This window comes from Microcebus murinus, chromosome 7 (genome assembly GCF_040939455.1).
Source record: "Microcebus murinus isolate Inina chromosome 7, M.murinus_Inina_mat1.0, whole genome shotgun sequence".
In the NCBI taxonomy this organism is placed as follows: domain Eukaryota; kingdom Metazoa; phylum Chordata; class Mammalia; order Primates; family Cheirogaleidae; genus Microcebus; species Microcebus murinus.
Window position 1 is genome coordinate 50,636,819 of NC_134110.1, and position 21,167 is coordinate 50,657,985.

The window sequence follows — 21,167 nt, forward strand, 5'->3', positions numbered from 1 at the left end:
AATGTGGTAGGGAAGCAAAAGAATATTTCAAATGGAAGGAGGACCAATTTAGTAATTCATAAAAAAGGACATGGCATGTTGCGGGTATGCCATAAAGTACAGGTTGGAGTGTATGTATTTGTGAGCATAGTGTGATGAGTTGAGACTAGAAAGGTGCTTGAAAACCGAGAAGGAAGAGGGTTAGCAACTAGACTTTAATCTGTTTTCTTCCTCTACTTGAGGGACATTTCTGGGAAATCCTTGGATTCTTATGTTGGTAAGACATTAGTAAAAATTAATACTATGATCTCTTGTTTGTGTTGATATGATTTAATGAGTCAGTTGTTTGTATTACTTTAAAATGATTTACAGAATTATGTTTTATACAATAATAAATATTTGATATTTAATATATTCTGTCTATTGATAATAGAATAACCTAAACAGATTTAGATCATAAGCAGATTTTGGGAGTAGGTTGAATGGTAAATAATAGAGGAGTAAAAAAATTGGGTAGAAGAGATTTGTAATTTCTCATATTTAATAAATGTCTGATATTGGCAATGGATTTAGAAAAGAAGGGTTTTGTATGAAAGAAATTTTAGGATGCTTTGACTAAAACTCTTAGTCTGGGGGATGGGCATGTTTGTAGCTCTGACTTGGGCAGGCAAAAGGCAATATATTTAAATTAAACATTTGTACTCCCATAATATTCTGAAATAAAAAAAGTAAAATTTAAATTTAAAAAATTTAAAAAAGTGTTGTGACTTGGACAGCCAGTTAGGTTGTGATGCCATTCACAAAGAACATAACATGAAGGGCATGCTTAGAAGTGAAATTAATTAGCTTAGGTTGGATATTTTGCATTTGAGACACATGGGAAATATTCAGTAGGAGATGCAGCTACAGATTTATTGACTTAAAGATGAATGTAAATAGATTTCTCTACCTGTTCTCACATTTCTGCTTATACTCATTTGCAATCCAGGATAGCTCTCTGCAATATATCTTCCTTCCAATAATATATTTTAATGATAGTGCTATACAGTAAACTTTTACATATTGCTAAAGGAGTTTTCCATAGCTAGACTGAGTCTAAAGTTAAATTATACCACTAGCTAGTAATGTGTAGCTGAATAATTTAACCTCTTCATGCCTCAATTTTCTCAGCTAAAATAGTATTTGCCTCATAATGTAATAACTAAATGAGGTGCTATACATACTACAGGTCACGTTCTAAGAAATGTAAGGTATATACATTAAATATCCCATATAGTTTTAGGGATATTATATACCTTTAAACTGAGTCAGTGTATCCTGGGTTTAAAACTCTCTCTGCAGTGTGCCAAAACACATGTGGTAAACTTTTTATTAGACAAAAAAAAAAGAAATGGAATAGGAAAGCAACACAAAATTAAAATAGGTCAATTGATAAACTGGAGAGAGGATTTTAAAATTTTCCTGATAGTCTGCCATTCACAGAATTGAATAAAATACAACTAATATCTCCTGTGTAACTATTCAGAGTTACAAAAGTATAGAACTTTTCTGAAATGAAAATACTTGAGCTAAAATAGTCTATTTTATAAATGTAAAAAAGAGATTAAATCTTCATGTAAAGACAGTTGTCTGTAGTAGTTATAAAGTTAGTTATTTTTCTCTACTTTTAAAGAAAATATACAGTAATACATGAACTTCAAGACAGCTTAAGAATTAAGTGGTATGATGTAAATCTAGTAGTTTGCACACTACATATAAATAATACATGCTGTAGTCATTTAATTTTTGTCATGGTTTTCAGCTGGACAGAATGAGTACATTGAGTACTTTCTTTCTTAGAGAAAAATTTTATCCTTAATAAAATTGGTACATTATCCACAGTTTGGAAATAAGTTATATTCTATTAGTTTATTGGAAAGGTGATCTTTCTGGTTTTCTAAGTTATCTTTCCCATCATTCTAAATAAAAGAGTTCATTCTATAATAGTTTTAAAGGATTTGCTTTAAAAATAATCTTCCAAAGATTTAGAGCTGGTGAAGTGACCACCTCCACACTTTACTGGTCACAAGTCATTTTTAAAGCAACTTAAATCCATTGAAAGCCAATCTGATACGAATGTCCTGTCTGTGTAATCCTCAGGGGAGAATGTGGAAGTTAGTCACATAGCCTACCTAAAGAACTGCCTGCCAGACAAATGTCATAGATAAATAGTTCCCAAAGGACTTTGAGAAAAAGGAAAGTTCTTCTATATTTCACAGAGAGAAGTATATTATGCTTCACCATGATTGTATAATTTCTATATTTTATAGTTTTTTATTTAATGATTGGATGTGTAATTCCCTCAACAATTTTCTTGTTTATCTCCTGACATTCTTCCAATATCTTTTTTAAGGACTTCTAGAGACTCCTTAAAATAAAATATAAAAAATAGTACCTTGTCTCTCCTGCTTTTGGAATCAATTTCAGCAAAAGGCAGAGAAGCTGGAAAAATCAGTAATGAAGCTATGACTGACAGATGAATAGAGCAGAAAATAGAAAAATCCATGAGATACCTGGGATTTGCTGGGCAATCATGTGTCTCACAAAGAATGTAGGCCTCACACAGTAAGTAAAATACATGATTTTGGCAGGCAGTGCCAAAATTCCAAAGTTAGTTCAAGACATGAAAGCACTGTCAGTCACATTATCACTTTTTCTTTTACCTTGGTGACTCATCCACAACTCCAGGCATTAAAAAAGAAAAATCATGTGGCTTTCACATTTTTCCCCTATAATATAGTTTGATATGGCATGACATTTCTTAAGTTCTTGAACTTTTCAAGACAAATAAGGAAGTGGAATGGAAGAGGGGGCTGGAGGTGATAATAGTTTTGATAAAAATATTTTTCAAAAGAGCATTTTTGTATAATATTCCCCATTCATCTAATCAGCATATGAGGCAAATAAACTACTTGACATACAAACTTTTTCTTGCAGTCTCCCTTTTATAATTATTGAGATTTTTTGAGACATTTACCATTTATTAAGTTTGACATCTCCCTGTGATGTATTTTATTAATCATCCTAATCAGAATGTGCAGAGCATAATTTAACATTTCTCCTCTAACTCAGGGCCTCCATATGACTATCAATTAGCACATTGCAGTAAGAGAGTGATGTCTTAAAGGACTATTAAGAGGTGGAGGCCTTCTTGCTCTGATCTACATGGTGCCAGATGGCTGTCTAATTAGTTACTCTACTGTCCACTTCATACCTGCTATCTTGTTTGCTGAATTTCAGTTAACAGACCCTACTCATTATTTATTCACACTTATTTGACATGGTGTCTTCTTTAGCCTAAGAGGAAATAAAATTACAAAGTAGATTACATTTTAAAAATTCATCATTCTGATTCATGCAAAAGTTTACCTTCAGTATCACCCAAGTATTAATGAATACAGTAGACATTTATGTATGTGTTTGGGTGTGCTTGCCCCCACAGTCTTCTTATTGCACTTCAAAAATTATAGGTTGATTTTTTTTTTATCTTTGTTTTTTTTTTTATTTCACCATATTATGGGAGTACAAATTTTAAGGTTTCAATAAATGCCCATTTCCCCCTCTCCCTCCACAAGTCTGAGTCTCCAACATGACCACCCCCTAGATGGTGCACATCTCACTCATTATATATATATGTACCCGCTCCCCTCCCCCTTCCCCCCTCCCACCTGCCCAATACCCTATTACTGTATGATGTTTTTAAGATTTTAATTTTGGAATCTTACAACATTACTGAATGTTTCTTTGTGCATATATCTAGGCATTCTAATTCAAATTTATAATGTATTGCCCACTCTTAAACACACAAAGTTAACTATACTACATATGTGTATGTGTGTATTTTAAGAAATTACTCTTAAAATAGTGAAAATCAATGAATTATATTCATGCTAATGTTACACCACGATGTTATGTTAGCTCCATGAGTTTCAACAATGGAGTACATCCTCAACAATAATAACGATGGAAAGAAAGCTACTTTTTATAATTTTCTTCTTATATAATTACTTAAAATGAATTAGTAGTATTAATTAGAATAACTTTATGTACATAAGTGTTCAAAAGGACTCTAGTATCAAAAGCAAACAATACCACAAAAGGTTTCTTATTTCCTACATTAGTGTCAGCTGATTTCAAAGGGCTAGTTACTAAGTACCAAATGCAATTATTTAAAGATATTGTATATTAAAGTGGACCAGAAATTCACTTGGGAAAATAAACAAGTCAGTCTTTCAGGAATTCATGTTTGGTTTAATAATATAAAACATTTCATTTGATTTTTCAAGTTTGGAAATAATTACATATACAGACTTATCTCACCTAACAACTGTTAAATTCATTACTTTTACTTAACAGATCTTAAAAAGTTATCATTTTTTTTTCAGTTGACTCCAGCATTTTTGTTGCTGTTATACTTTTCTCTAAGCATAATAATTTTTCTACTCAGAAACAAACAAAATAAATATAATAAGAAATGTTATTTTGAAGTTATGTTTTGGACAAAGACAGACTCACAAACTTATTAGATATAAAAGTATGTAATCATAAAATATCATGTAGAAAATGTAAATTTTTGATGAATCCAAAATGTTTTGCTATATATATTTATATCAACCTAGAGATCAATATGTAGTATTTTCTACTACTTTTCTTGCTGTTTAAGTGCATTATTTCATGTTGCATAGGCTTGTGGTTGTCAGTTTGATGTGTCCAATTGGATAGATTATAGTCCTCAATTATTTAATCAAACAATCTAGGGGTTTTTGTGAAGATATTTTGCACATGTGGCTGACATCTACAGAGTCAGTTGACTTCAAGTCCTTGATAATCTAGATGGGCCTCATTCAAGAAGTTGAAAGGTCTTAAGAACAGAATACAGGTTTTTCTAATAAAGTAGACATCCTGCCTGTAGACTGAAACTTCAGCTTCTGACTGAGGATATCCAGCCAGACTATTCTAACAATCTTCCCTACTGATATTGTATTTACTGAGTCATTCCCCACAATTGTTTAAGCTAATCCCTTGTAATAAATCATATGTGAAGCCATGTATATATATAATTTTTATATGTGAAATATATAAAACATATCTATTATGATTTCCTATATATACACCTATATATGAGCATACATATATATATATAAATATATATCTGATGGGACCTTGATTGATACCATGAGTACTGTTAAGTTTTATTTGTATTTTGTCTACGTCTCAAGAAATAGAAAATCAAGTACATCTGATTCTGATACTGAATGTTTCTTTGAAAGTTGATCATCTGACCCTCATCATATTCCAAAGAATGTCTCTTTCACACCCTTCTACCTCCAACTAGTACCTAAAATCACATTTTTCCCTCTTCCCTCGACTACCATGAACCTTCATTACATTATATTTTATGTACCAATAATAATAATTTATTTTCAAACTTTTGCCTATTACTTATTTACACTTGGTTTTATTGTTCAAATGATTATTTATACAATTCGAAAAATCACCTGGGTAGCTTGAGTTTATACATACAATAAATAACCTGTAAATTATAATGCTTTTGGAGCTCTTTGTTTGTTACACAGGAGCCTTTACAACAAACAAAAAGCAAGAAAAATTAATAACAGTTTTTGTTTGTCTAACTTTGTTACTATCACTGCTTTTAGTGTATCTGCTTCTGATAATGATTTTCATGCCATGCATGAGCTCCAGGAAGCAATCTATGTCAGTTTTGCAGCCCACAAAGGTCAATGGGCATTTTTTTGTCTAGAATTATATGTGTCTACAGTGGGAATGTGGGCTACTGGGGGTCTCTCACTTATCTTTTTCCCACACTGAGGAGTCTCTGCCAGATCTCAGCTGGTCCTGGCAGAGCAGGCTGCCTCACTGCCTTCCTTGTTTTAGGTGTTTCCTATCACTTTTTTGTTGAATTCCGATGTTTCTCTTGGATAATCCATTCAAAGTGTTTATCTACTCATTCTTTTATCTTACTCATTCTGTTTATCTACTCATTCTCTTTCTCTTCTTGGTGGAGGAGGTGAATATAAGATGCTTCTTGCCAGCCACCTTGAAGCTTGTTTACTTAAACAGTAACTACATATTCATCTACATTTTATCTGAATATCAACATCCATATGTGCTTGTTTGCTACCATTCATAATGGCATATAAATTTTAGGCTTTTCTAATTTAGCAGAATAGAGAATAAGACAAGGTATGTATATCTTGAAAACTATTTTAAATAGCATATAAACTTGATCAAAACACTGTTCTAAAGTTAATTGGACTGAATACATTTTTTATGTTTTTATATGTAAAGTTCATGAACTTTCATGTTGTAATTTTATAAGTACTTTGGCTAACAAATTTTGCTGCTATTATTTTTGTTAGATTTACTTATGTCTGAAGTCATGTACTCTAGAGAAGACTTTAAGAAAGAGATTCATGTGCATGAGGTTTATCGGGGAAACATTTAGTAACAAAACCTATAAAAGAATGCTGGAAATAGGATGAGCCAGACAGAGAACTTGAACACTGGTACAGTTACAAAATGGCCTCAGGCAATCCCCAGAAAGCTTTGGAGCTAGGATGGTCTTTCAGAATTGTCTCAAATTCAGGTATGTGGGCTAGGCTTTCTTAGCTCTTTGGGGCCTTCATTGCTCCTTCTCACTAATTGGATGTGAGTTGTCTCTGATAACCAGGTTCTTCTGATGGCCACTCAGATATAACTGACTTAAAAAAACAAAAACGAAGCAAAAAAAAGAAGCAAAATAAAAAATTTTCTCTATTTTGTTTTATTATTTAAAATAATAAATTACAATGCACTATCAAGCAAATTTAAAATTATAATTTTGGCTAAAATGCTAGGTCTGCCTTTGAACTAATTGTGGACTTTTACTTATCCTACTTTTTTATGAACATGTACTAGATATAAAGAATGCTACTGTAAAATATAAAAAATAATTCAAAGTAAATACAGTATGAAAGAATGCAAAGCAATGCTCATGCTCTTGTGAAGGTATTAGAAGAGATGATTGCTTAAATAAGTGCAATACATTGTTTTATTAATAATTTGAGTTGTTATAAATTGAATGTTTAGTTATTATAAAGAGAAAGATACCTTATCTATTTATAGGATTCAGGAAAGTTTTGTTAAGAGTTAACATTTGTTTTCATTCTTAGAGACTGAATAGAGTTTTGAAAGGCAGATATGAACATCAACATCATTCCAGGCAGAGTGAAGTGCATTAGAAAGAAATAGAAATGCCAAAGTGCAAAGCTTTTTTTGGAAAAAACGATTATCCCAACTTGATGAGACATCAGGCCTGTGAACAGACATAGTGTTTGATTGTTTGAAAGTTAGATTGTTCAGTCTTTCAGATGTCAGCCTGACTGTACACTCACGTCTTGAGGGCATAAAGGAGAGAGATGCTGTAAGGACATTATTGCCAAACCGTTTCTGTCCCCTCTCTTGCTCTCAGGATCCACAGCAAGCTAACCAATGGTCCTATCTATTCTAGCTCTAAAATATATTTCCAACCTGGCCACTTCTACTACCACAGACATGATTTTAGCCCTCCTCCTATATCATCTGCACTGTGGCAGTAACCTCTCGCCTGCATACAATTTATTCTCTAGACAACAAAAGCCATCCTTTTACAAATATAAATAAAATAATTTCACTTTTTATTCTGATGGCTTCCAGTGACATTCCATGACAACAAGATTTAAAACCAAAATCTTGACCACAACCGATAAGCCTGATGGGATTTGTGTCCTGCCTACCTTTTAGGTCTCCTCTCTGAAAATCTTTTCTTTTGCTCGTTAATCTTACTGAAGTATTATAATTTCCAGATTTGTAACATTTAGGGCTTTTGTTTTTCTCTTTGCTGAACCCTGGTGGTCACATGCCTGTTATCTTTTCAACATTTTTATTTTGTCTGTAATATCATTTCTTTAGGGAAATCTTTGCTAAGTGAGCATCTAAAGTAATTTTCTTACGATCATTCTCAGTCACATTGTATCTTCATTGCATCTTTGTTTATACATTTATTATCTGCCCTCTCCCAATAGAATGCAAGCTTCATGAGAAAAAGAGTTTATCTTGTTCTCTACCATGTAAATAGCATCTGGAACAGTAAATTAATTTTTATATGGAGGCCACATATTATTAGCAAATGAGAGTAACAGAAATTATAAAATACCTATCAAATTGGTATGGTTAATAGAATTTAAGAAATTGGAATTTAAGAAATTGAAAGCATAATCTAGATTATTCTCTTGATAAATTACCTTTTCAAAATAAGAATCCCCACAACACTCTAGAAGTTATTTTTAATGTATTCACAAATATTAAGTAATCATAAAGACAGTATGAAAATTAAACTTTTAACAACAGTGTGTAGTTTCCACAGTCTTTCCTGAAGGAAGTAGGAATTATGTAAATAAGATAAACTTTGGAGAGAGAAAAAAACAAATACACAACAAAACATCTAATTGATTATAGTAAATTTAGGGAAATCATCTTAAAAGGGCAAAATGTCCAATAAGCTTAAAAGAAATTAAATATTGGTGGAAAATATGTCAAATTATATAAAGAATGGACATAACAGAGACCTGTCACTCAATTAAATGAATTCAGGAAAGCAAAGTCATAAAAGAAATATGAGCAGTGTCCATCCAAGCTCCAACCAACGTGAATTCTGATTTAGTAGATATACATCAGGTGGGGGTCCATAAATTCTTCTACAGAATCTTTGAAATGATTTATATGTCTATTTTTCATATATAACAATTTCATTGACAATAAATAATTGTTTTCATCTTAAATCTATACTAACCACGCAAATTTTGGATTATCTCCCTTCTACATTGGATTGTTTTTAGGTAATGATCCAATGGACTGTTTATGTAAACTTAAGTATTCCAGTACCAGTGCCACTTATATATCTCATTGCAAATTAATATATTGGCAACAGACTTGTATGCTTATGTGATGTAAATCCACCTCTAAGAGATGAATTTTTTCTCTTGTGCTGACAAAATCAGTTTTCTAAGCCAGAGGGCAAGATCCAGGGCTCTGGCAAATCCACCAAGGTAATGAATGCTACTTTTGTTAGGCTTTTGGGAGACGATTTGAAGGTCTTTGCCTTGGGGACATGCAGAACATTGATGTTTGCTGAGTGTGCCACAGCATTTTCTTATCTTAATCTCTTTAGTGTCTCTTCTTTAAAAAAAATTAAGACTGTCTTTTAATGGTAGAAAAAAGGAATATATTTTAAATAATCTCATAAAAGCTGAGTCCATTTCTGTCATTCCTATAGTTCATAATAAAAAATGAGGAATTGTTTTACTTTTATTTATTAGTTTATTTATTGATTTATTCAGTAAACAAATATCCTTTTATTTATTTTCCAATACAAAATAAACATGATCCCTGCACTTACAGAGTTTATGATTCAGTTGTATCAATGGACATTAAAATAATAACACCAATAAATTTTTAATTAAATTTTTGATAAGTGTTATACAAAAGAAGTACTAGGAAGATTAAGAATATTTTAGGCTCCAGGAACTGCAATTTTAAAACCTTTGAGGCAGAGAAGAGCACAGCATATTTGAAGAACTGAAACAAACATAGCTAAAATGCAAAAACCTGGGGACAGTACATTATAGCGGCTTTTGTGCATGGAGGAATGAGACATAAATTGAAAAATTTAGGAATATGTTAAGTTACAGGACTGCAAATGCTTTGAATTTTATGATTTTCATCTTCTAACTTATGTAGCATTTAAAGTTGTAATGGACAAAATAATGGACCCCAAAGATATTGATGTCCTGATTTTCAGAACTTACGAATATTTTATGTTATAAGGCAAAAAGGGCATGCAGATGCGATAAAGCTAAAGATCTTGAGACAGGGAAATTGTCCTGGATTATATAGATGGACTCACTGTTATCACAAGACTCTTCATAAGAGAAAGGCAAAGTGGTCAAAGAGAGAGGATATGGGACAAAGAATGTTAGGGACAGGTGCACAACCACAGGAAAAGAGGTGGGGGGCAAAAATGAGGAGTCTAATGAGCATTTAGAACCAAACCTGCAACAGCAAGAACTTGCAGTTAGGGACTTTTCCCAACTAGGAGCATGTGCAGAAACTAGGAGCTCATGTCTAAAAGTGACCTTTTCTCCACTAAGGTACATAAGCATAGAGAAAAATCACACCCATCAATGCCACGACAGTTTATAATTGTCATGGCAACCCCAGGAAGTTAACCTTATAAGGATAAAATTGGGGAGGGCCCTTAGCTCTAAGAACTCTCCATCCTTTTCTCAAGAAAATAATGAATATTCCACTCACCATTTAGCATATCATAAGGTGTAGACCTAAAAGTAGAAGTGTGGTAACTCCAGCATCTTCTCCACTCACAAAGATAAACATGCTTTCGCTTTCTATTTCTGTATGGAAAAGTCTACAATAAAAGCTGCTTGTGTGGAAGTGCTTGTGTCTGTCATCGCTCCATTGCACTGGCCCAGCTTTTGATTCTTCCAGGTCAGGAGACAAAGCCAGGGCAACACCCTCAAAAATATCAACCCTGACAAGGACACAGAGATTTTTGTGATGGCCTTTGAATGTTGAAGGAGCCATGAGCCAAGAAATGTAGGAATCTTCTAAAAGCCTGAAAAGACAAAATACCCACATCTTTCTCTAAGACCTCCATAAGAAACAAACCCTACTAAAACCTTGGTGAGTGAGTTTGGACTTCTAGCATACAAAACAGTAAGATAATAAATCTGTGTTACTTTAAGCCACTCCTTTTGTGATAGTGTGTTACAGCTACAATAGAAAGCTAGAACAATGTCATGCAGTTTGATATCCAGACTATACTGTTAAATATGGAATATTATTTAAAACAAGCTAGAATGTTTGTTTCCTGGGGAATGGGATATGACTATAATTAGATTTATGCTATGTCTATAATACATCATATAATTTACTTGTTAGTCTATTTAATCTAATAAATTGAAACGTTTTAAAACTTAAAATGCATTCAAGCTACAGATCTTCCTCAACATCCATTATTAGTTTTTATTCCTCTTACTCTTTTTTTAAACTTGTATCAGTTTTATAGGTTCTGTCTAAAGAACTTCAAATTAAGACCAGAATGTAGGGAATCTTTCATTTTTTTTCTCTTTTTTTGTTGTTGTTATTTTTGAGGGAAAATGTTTTTTGGGAACATTTCCTGTTAACTATCAAGGTGACCAAAGTTTATGTATCTTTTTTTTTCTAGTCCTATTTTTAGAATCTTACAAAATGTGTCTGACTTAGATTTAACTTCTACAAGATGTATGAGTTGAAATAAGTTAATTGAATTTAGTTTCCTTATTTATGAAATATGATATGTTTTTATCACAGGTTTGAAATGATTATGAAATAATATGATACATTTAAAGTAAATTAGCAATGTGCCTGGCACACAGATGGTGTTGAATAATCTCTGTTATTCTATTATTCTCCCTTCTCCTTTCCTCGCATCAAATCTCTCCGACTAATGACTCATATATCAGGGGGCTTCTTTAGACAGGCTCCCATATACAACTGAACCTGAGACTGTTTTAGGTATCTGGAAGCAGAGACAAAGCCGGAAAGCAAGTATAAGTGGATGCCTATATTTGAATATCCAAATCAGGCCTGGAGAAGAAGCATTTTACAGAGTATAGTTTGATGTGATCCTGAGTTTTACACTGTGGATGGACTGATAATCCTTCCAGAACCATTAATATTGTCTTTTTACATTTCACAGTCAGAGCTGTCTGTTCACTGCAAAATCATGAGACAGTAACTTTAAATGTCAGCCTCACCTCCAGTTTCTCTGACAAGTATCTAAAATGAACCAACTTTTAGAGTGATACGAATGCAACCAGATTAATGTGTTTCACACAGAATTGGTGGCAAATATATATTATATGAGTCATGGTATAAAGGGTTTAAAGGGTTCATGATATAAACAAGAGTGCATTTATAACACCCATCCATGTCAAATATTTCCTAGTCAGCATCACTTTTGTGAAAATTCAGCAGACATAAAAGAAGTATCTTTTTCTTCTTTGTTCTTTGTGTATATGTCTGTGTGTCACTTTCTTTAATTTAGAGTAAAAAAACAAATTAGGGTGTCTATTCATTTTTCAACTGCTCATTTATTTCAGTGAAGGGAGAAAAAAATATGCTATTGGAATTTTGATGGGCCTTTGGTAACTAAACGTCCCAACAATGCTTAGCAGTCCTAGGCCTGAGGGAAAAAGAAAGAGTTGCAATAGGAGGTTTTATTTCCTCAAGAGCAAACATAACAGATAGATGCCTAATAAGCTATTCTCACCCAAGTCTAACTTGAGATGGAATAAGACCATCTGTATTGAAACCCTCTTTAGGATACTTCACTGCTGATATACAAAAAACATGATGTACTTTGGAAGCTTTTGGAGCCATGCCATGCTCAGTAAAATGCTTGCCTTCTAATCATTTTTATAATGACTGTAACTGAATAATATTGCACCTTTTTAATGCAAACTATCTCTCTAAAACAGCTATAATAATAAATAGTTTATCACAAATATAAGTTTTATATTTTGGAGACCATTGGATTTTCCTTGCCTCAAAATTTCCATGCCAAAAAATTTCCAGATTTAAAGGCAATAAAATTACAATTTTAAAGCAACTGGCATACATTTCAGGCTTCATCATTACCTAATCTTTATTTATGTCTTTGTAACTGGCAGACATCAAGGAGTAAAACTGCACCATGCAGATATGATTGCAACTATAATGCAACCCAAGATCGAAGATTTATAATGGGCAATAAACCTGATTTATTAAATAAACTCTATTAATGTTACACTGAGGATAAGGTTATTATGGAGCCCTTAACATTGTAAGAATTTATAATTATCATTTCTTCTTAAGAATAGAGCCACATCTTTATAAAACAGTCACTAGACTGGCATGCTGGGCTGTGTAAAACTGGTAATGAGTTGAAAATTAACACTGTCAGCAGTGTGCTCTCCAAAATGGCATACAAGCCATTTGAAACTGAAACAATAATAAAGCAATCCTCTTCTTCTTTCAGAAGGAGGTTGCTATTTAAATTTCTAGAAAATATTCCTAGAACTAGTGTGAACAATTAATGAAGCGTGTTTTTGAACTTGAGGTTTAAAATAAGTACCTAAAATAAACATCAAGAATTTAAAGATGAACATATTATGCACTAAATACAGAAAAAATAAGAACATAGTTTTAAAACTTTGTGAAACCAAAAACTTTCATTTATAGCTGATCATATTCTTTTCTAATAAAGAAATTAAGTGAAAGAGATTGGGGAACTAATATATGTATTATTGTAACAAATATGCATATTTATAAGCTTTTTGCCTACAAAAAATTCGGGAGAATACAACAAAGTAAACAAAGTAAACTTCATCAGTATGTTTTTGAATTTGAATTATGTTCATCTCATTTTTATGTGCTCAGAAGAAGCTTACTAGTAAAATACAAGCTTCTTTCTACTTTGTAGCAGAAGAAATTGCCTTCCTCTAGGCAACATGTTTCATTTCGGGGATTTGTACCTGTTCTTACTCTTTGCTAGCCACTAGGCTGAATTTCCGGCCAAAGGCTGACCAAACAGATTTACCCAATCCTGCTATTCATATTAATTATTCACAGTTTGATAAATTACACAAAGCTAGCCAATAAGAAACCTCCTGTAGATACTTGGGTCAATGATACCAACAGCATGACTCTCCTCCCACTGCTATGATAGACTAAATGTTTGGCTGAAAGTCTTTATTCCTCCCCAGGTGTATGTTATCACCTCTTGAAGTGGGGTCAGCCAGTACTGATTCTAAGCCTCAGGATACCTTATATGGTTCCTTTTGTTATTTTGTGCTTCCACAATCTCCATTAAAATAATCTAGCTCAGTTGCCACACAGATCTCAGGAGGTTGTGGGTCATATGCTAGAGAACCATTCAGCTGAGCAGTATTTGATCACCAATGCCCAGCCACCACAGCCTGGAGCAGAACTAACCTAACCACCTAACCAACTAAACAGCAGATTTATAAAAATAAATGTTTACTTCTTGTAGTTGAGTAGCAATAGCCACCGTGTCTCCCCCAAAATAAGAGAAGGTCTTATATTTATTTTTCCTCAAGAATACACCTTAGGGCTTATTTTCAGGGGATTTGTTATTTTTTTTTAAGTATGGTACAACAATCTACATTTATTCAAATATGGTTAAATCATCTTATTCTGGAACATCATCATAACTCTCCAAACCCCAAATTCCATCCTGAATTTCTTGCAACTTTATTTCCTTTAGAACCATTGGCCCCAATCTCTCAAGTCAAGCAATAGAGCTCTTATGGGGCAGATGAGAAGGGCTGCTCGTCTTCTTTACCGCTCCATGAGGAAATACATGGGTTGTGTAGATACGCTGCATAACCACACCCATCACTAGGTCTTATTTTTGGGGTAGGGCTTATATTGTGCGAATGCTTAGAAATCCTGCTAGGGCTTATGGGTAGGTCTTATTTTTGGGGAAAAACGGTAATTGACCTAGTGGCAAAGATGAGTATCATAACAGAGGAAGTGAAAAATCTATGGTCACCTTTTGAAAACATTATCAAAATTAAACAAGGAAATATATATGAGGTGAGGTGAGAGAGAAACATAAATGAAGAGGACAAGTCCAGTTGCAGTCTGAAATGTTAGTTCTTGGTGTGCTCACGGCCTAAGAATGACCAAGCACAACAAAGTAAGACAAGCATGAAAATGAGTTTTATTGAAGAGAGAAAGATAGGATTATAGAGCAAGAGCAAGATATAGGTTTACACAACAAAATACATATGCCCCAGATGAAGACCAGACCCATTGTTGCAGCAAAAAGAAAGAGAGAAAAAGGGCTTGGTTATGCTCTCGGTCTTGTTTTATAGTGTACAGACTGGGAACTCTCCATGGCTCAGGTCATCATGGAACCACTTTGATTGGATGGTTAGGAGTTATATGACCTGAGTCTTACTAGGCATGTGGATCTCCCATGAGCCTTTCTGAAAGCCCATTTGGTGGGGTTAACTGAAAAAGCACCCACTTTCATCTCTAGGAGACCTGGAATCCCTTGCTATCTACCTAACAGATAACTCTTCAGATGAAATGAAGGATGATTGCCTTGAGTAATCAAAAGGAAGGAGTTACAGTTTACTGAGATGGCAATGGAAATTTTGAGAAGAAAAACCTAATGTGTGTGTGTGTGTGTGTGTGTGTGTGTGTGAGTCTGTGTCTGTGTGTGTTTTGGAATTCTAAAGAATGGACTAGAGGGAAATATAATTTTTTTGATTCATGAGCATTTAGTTGGTGTTGAAATCATAAGACTAGATAAAATTGCCAAAGAAGTGATTGTTAGATGGAAAGTAGGGAGAATAGGGTCTCTAACATTAACAGTTTTGGGAAATAAAAAACAATAATCAAAGGAACAATCAGTGAAGCCAATCTTGAGAGTACCTAGGACTAGCACATCTCTTAATTTTCTGCAAGTTGGATATTTTTTGTGTAGTAGTTAAGAACATAGAATATGTAGTCCTATTGTTTGACTTTGAACTTTTGTTCTACTCTTCAAAACTGTACCCTTTAAAGTCTGTAATAATAATAGAGACAATAATCACACTTACCTTTTATAATCATTGTATTATTGATCTAATTCATCTTAATGATTAGTACAGTATGGCTGACTGCAGTCATTCAAAATGCATCTCTTAGGATTTTTATTAATCTTTTTATTATGTGTCAGAAGGTATGTCAACAATTAGAAACACAAAGACATAAAATATGGTCACTCATCAAAAAACTCACAATTTAGTGAGAAGACTAAATATGGAAAGAAATGAAACCAATGTCTCAAGACAAATCCAACAGTACAACTGTGTTTAAGGGACAGTGTAGTCACACATTTCTACTTAAATATCAAGAAAATGTCTAGTCTGTTCAGCTCCCTGGTGTTCTCCACGCGCAGACGACCCTCCCTGTGTCTATCCTCTGTACCTCTGCAGTTGACTCAATAAACTTTTCCCTCCCAGGTGAAAAAAAGAAAATGTCTTAAATGAGAAGTTTAAATTTTGCCTTTTGTGATGTTGTCTGTGATATGGTTTCTTTCTCTTACTGTCAGATTTGCTGTTAGCTCTTATGTATTCATAATCAATAAGAAAAAGGAAAGGAAATCAATGTTTATTAAGTACCTGTTGTGCTAGAAAGGCATAATGATAAGTACTTTTCATATATATCTGAATAAATCCTGTAATAATTATATTATTCTTTCTATTTTATAGATGACATATCCATGATAATTTGCTGTCCCTTCAAAAGTACTCATGATGTACCAGGCACCTTTTTAGTATATTTTAATATATATTAAATATATAATTAATATATAAATTATGTACATATATAAATTAATTTAATATACATTATATTATAAATTATATTATGCATATTAACATTTATATGTTAATACAAACACTAATACTAACATTTATATGTTAATATTAAATATTAACATTTATATGTTAATTATATTTAACATTTATATGTTAATTATATTTAATTATGTTAATTTAATTGGATTTTAGTAATTTAAATAATTTTATATATTTACTAATTTAAATATTTTTAAATATTTAGTAATAAGTATATACCTAATATTTAATTGTATTAGATATTTTTATGTTTTATATTATTATATATTATGTAACTTCCAACATCCAGAACTATGAAAACATAAATTTCTATTGTTTAATCCACTCAGTCTATGCTATTTTGTTATGGCAACCATAGAAAACTAATATAAAGATTTTCTCAACAATGGCCCTATTAATATTTGAAGAAAGATAATTCCTTGTTGAAGGAGGCTATCCTGTTCCTTGTACAGTATTTAGTGGCATACCTTGTCTCTACCAGTAACAAACTCTCAGTTGTCACAATCAAAAAATATATATATAAGTATTAACAAATGACACTAAGATGAAAAATTGCCCCTAATTGAGTACTACTGCACTAAAATGAAAGACTACACAGACTCTCAGGGACTTTTAATAATTTTCTTCAACCAAATTCTTATTAAACTACATGATGAATCTCGGACTAAAACTCAGGTTGATCTGATTCTAATACTGATATTCTTTTCAGGGATATGTACCATTTTCAGTAGGATTACTAACAGAGGAAGAAACGTGCTAGAGTGGGATCCAGTGGTGAATGAACAGGACTGAAATATACTTTTAAAACGTCTGCCCTGATTCAGAAGCACTGTTCATGAAGCACTACTGAGGACCCAAGTAAACCATATTGGCAGATCTGATCTGATAAATTATGGATTTATAGACATCTCACTAGGAGCTCATCATTTTTGAAAATCCATATATTAATTTGCCTGTCTACTTGTTACTTGATCATTATTATTATTTAGCCAGAAGATGTTCGTAATCTTAGAAAGGGTGGGAGAAATTTTCAGAAATTCAGAATTAAATTAATCAACAGATAAGGGGAGGATGAAGAGAGAAACTGCAAGTATATTGCTTGCTTCTCAGTTATTTGAGTATTACATTTTACTCTAATTATCTCTTTATTTGTTTTTCCTACTAGACTGTGAGTTGCTTGCCATACAGCATTGTGTTTCTGTGCTTTTATATTCTTAGTACTTTGTACTACACCTGAAATAGTCTGACCCTAACAAAGGCACACAGAATTGTTAAATAAGTCAAAGTACTCTCCTAGCAAAATGCCATAAGAAGACATAGAAAATCTATTAAAGTAAAAGTATCAGATTGCAAATAAAATATATATATATCTTCGCTATGAACAGGACACAAGATACTGAGCTTCTTCTGATCCAGTAGTGCAAGTGCATAAATTAGACAGAAAAATAAAACAAAAAATACCTACATCGTGAGGTTCAATTTAAGCTGTCAGCGCTACTCCACAGCCCCTGATAGACTGTGGGGAATTCAGAACTGAAAAGATCTTGCTAAGGCAGAGATGAAGCTTACTAGTGCTTTTCGTCTAGTGATATCAGTTTGGCTCATTTTTTCTGGCACTCCAATGCTAATTTGTTAGAAAAGCGTCGAGTATTCAGATGACTACTATAATTTTAATTATGTTTGGCCTGCAGCACATAGCCACACAGTGAGTGGGAGTAAGCACTTTTCAAATTCCTCAAGGAGTATTTTTTGAAAACTGCATTGCAAAAAATACATGTGACTATCTAAATTTCAGAAGAGTACTTCATACAAACACAAAAACAAAATACTCAAAAAAACATGTTTCAGAGTAATTTATCACAAAGCAGAAAGAATTTGTTGTCAAATGTGGGAGGGAAAAGTGAAACAGTCAAGATATAAGTAAACAAGATGACAAATACATGCATTTCCAGGACTACTGTCATAGAACAATTTTGAAAGTAGGAACATTTGAAGTGGGCCAATATAAATGCACTTTCATTCTGTTAATCTTGGACTACTTAGAAAGTATGAATTTTGAGAATCTCAATTTACCTATGAAAGTAAATTATTTAATCTTCATCTGTCAATCATTTGAAATCATTTATATTCTACAAAATTCTACCAAAATCTGAAATAAATACTGTCTCATCTCTAATAATATCCCTAAGAAGAAAGTGACTCATTTATTTGTCTCAAAGTAGAAGTACTTTAGCTCAAGGAAAAACAAATAATATAGTGGTAATAAGTTCCATTTTAGGTTTGTTATGATTTAGAAAAACCTGAAAATTAGAAATGTAGAGTACCAGCTCTTGAATTCAATTTATATTTGGGTATGCTCCCAGAAAAATATACTAGAATGGAATATTATAGACCTAAAGCTAAATTGTTCCAGATAACAAATGAAGTAACAATAATAATTAATAGATAAACATAATTATTTGATAATATTCTTTTTTTCCTCGAGTCCCTTAAGACACAGCCTCAGTTTGTGAACACTTAATATTTTTTAAATAAGCATAAATTTGAAAGAAGACAAAGAAAGATGCTTTAAGATGTCACAGATCAGATAGTCATTGAAGTTTGATTTATTGCATTCAAAACATTATATATATATGTGTGTGTTTGTGTTTGATGAAAAATTTTGTTTCTGATAGAATCATTTTGGACTCATTTACAAAAAAAATTAAAATACTTTCTAAATTTTGCTTTTGTATAAATAGGAATTACATTTACTCATCTTTTTACAATATTATTTACTCAAAATACATTGTAAAATAAACCATTGTGATTTCTAAACTTTATGAGGAAAGCCCAGAATGAAAATTAGAGCACTACTTTTATCATTTTCAATTTTCAGTGTGGTTTATTGGAGATGGCTTGACTTAGTTATTTCTTTTAATAATTTTTATTTCCTCTGAGGAATGAGATCTCTTAGATGAGGGTGAAACATATTAAGTTTGACTAAATTTTTTCATAATTTAAAATATTTCATTATAAAACAGAGCAATTTTGATTACACCAAGGGTAAATATATATTACTTACTGATTTCACTTTTTAATTAGTAATTTTCATATTTTTGACAATGTTCTATGTTATCAGCTAGAAACTGAATTATGTTTTGCCACTAGTCTCTCATCAATATGGTTTTAGTCATTAACATTATTTTGAAAGAGTGAAGATCAAGCATTGTTAATCATGTTGTACACGTTTCATCTATAAAGAAATGTAATCTGTGTTGATTGACTAGTATTTCAGTAACCTTATAGATTTAAAAATCTGGAAGAGAGGACTGTTAGAGAGCTATCACCATAACAAGGGATCTTACATGTATATTTACAAATATTCTTCTTGAAAATATCAGCAAATTTTCTTCTACCTTGACTTTTCTAATTGCATCCCAGGGCAAAGTAATTTTATTCAAAACTATCTGAGGCTATACACGTAAAGTAATTCTACAGACAGAACTGGAAGCTGATGATAGGGCTGGAATTAAAATGCTCTTTAACCACTTTGGGGACATACTATTGTCATTTTACTTTGTTTCATCTGCATTAAATCACTGCAAAATATTATTAGTATTTTGTTTAGTTTGTCATATTATGATGGTAGCCTAGTATTCATGCCAGTGTGAACAGTCAGATAATTAATGACTCTATGCTCACTCTAACTCTTTTATTTAAGCAGTAATTATGAGAGAAAACTGATGGCGAAAATTAGAAAATAAATGGTATTGTCATTTTATTGCTTATATAGAAGAGAATAAGATTCTCAATCCTATGAAACCTGAAGCTCATTTTGAGCTCCACATTCCGTTTAAAGAGATGTCACATTTACAAATGCACTACATCTCTCTTTCTTCCCTGCCTTTTAAAAAGAGGAGTCACTGTTAAGCTATGGCAACATAATTAATTATATATTGCAATTACTTCCAAATGATGACAGCTATCGGTAGCCTGAAACAGCTTCAAATGTGCTCTTAACAATATTGCTAGTTAGTTTATCCTTGTAAGGCTTCCAATTTTATAACACCCCTTCCCAAAAAATGAGATGTTTTAAAATTCAAGTGTTGAAAATAAAACAAGTGACATCAGTTCCGCAAGGATGAAAGATGTAATTAACTTTGTTGTAAGTCAGTCAAATTTGCGCATAACTATAATAATACATTTTATAAACTCTTCTAACTACTTGCCATGTAAAGAAAGCTTATGCTTTGAAATAGTCTTCCTGATGCAATCATACTTTTATCAAATGAGCTTATGATTAAATCGAACTGTACTAAATGGTTATATTAACATTTCAAATACAATTAGTACAATAAAAGTAGGAAAACTATAATCCTGGTACTATAGTTGGCCTAAGATTTGTTCTTCAGAGCAAAGCTTTTAAATTCCGGTGTCTATCCACTATAGACAGTGATTGCCTATTTATTTAACTCTGGAGATCACCATAATCTTTGTTTCAGTTGTATTTTTACACTTCTGTTTTTAAGCCTTGTGTTTCATGTGAAAAAGTTCATAATTAGTCATAATAGTAGATTTAAGAACTAGCACCATTATTTCAATTGAAACAGAATTGGTATCACTTGTAATGTTGCTATGAGAGAGAAGCATACAATTTAT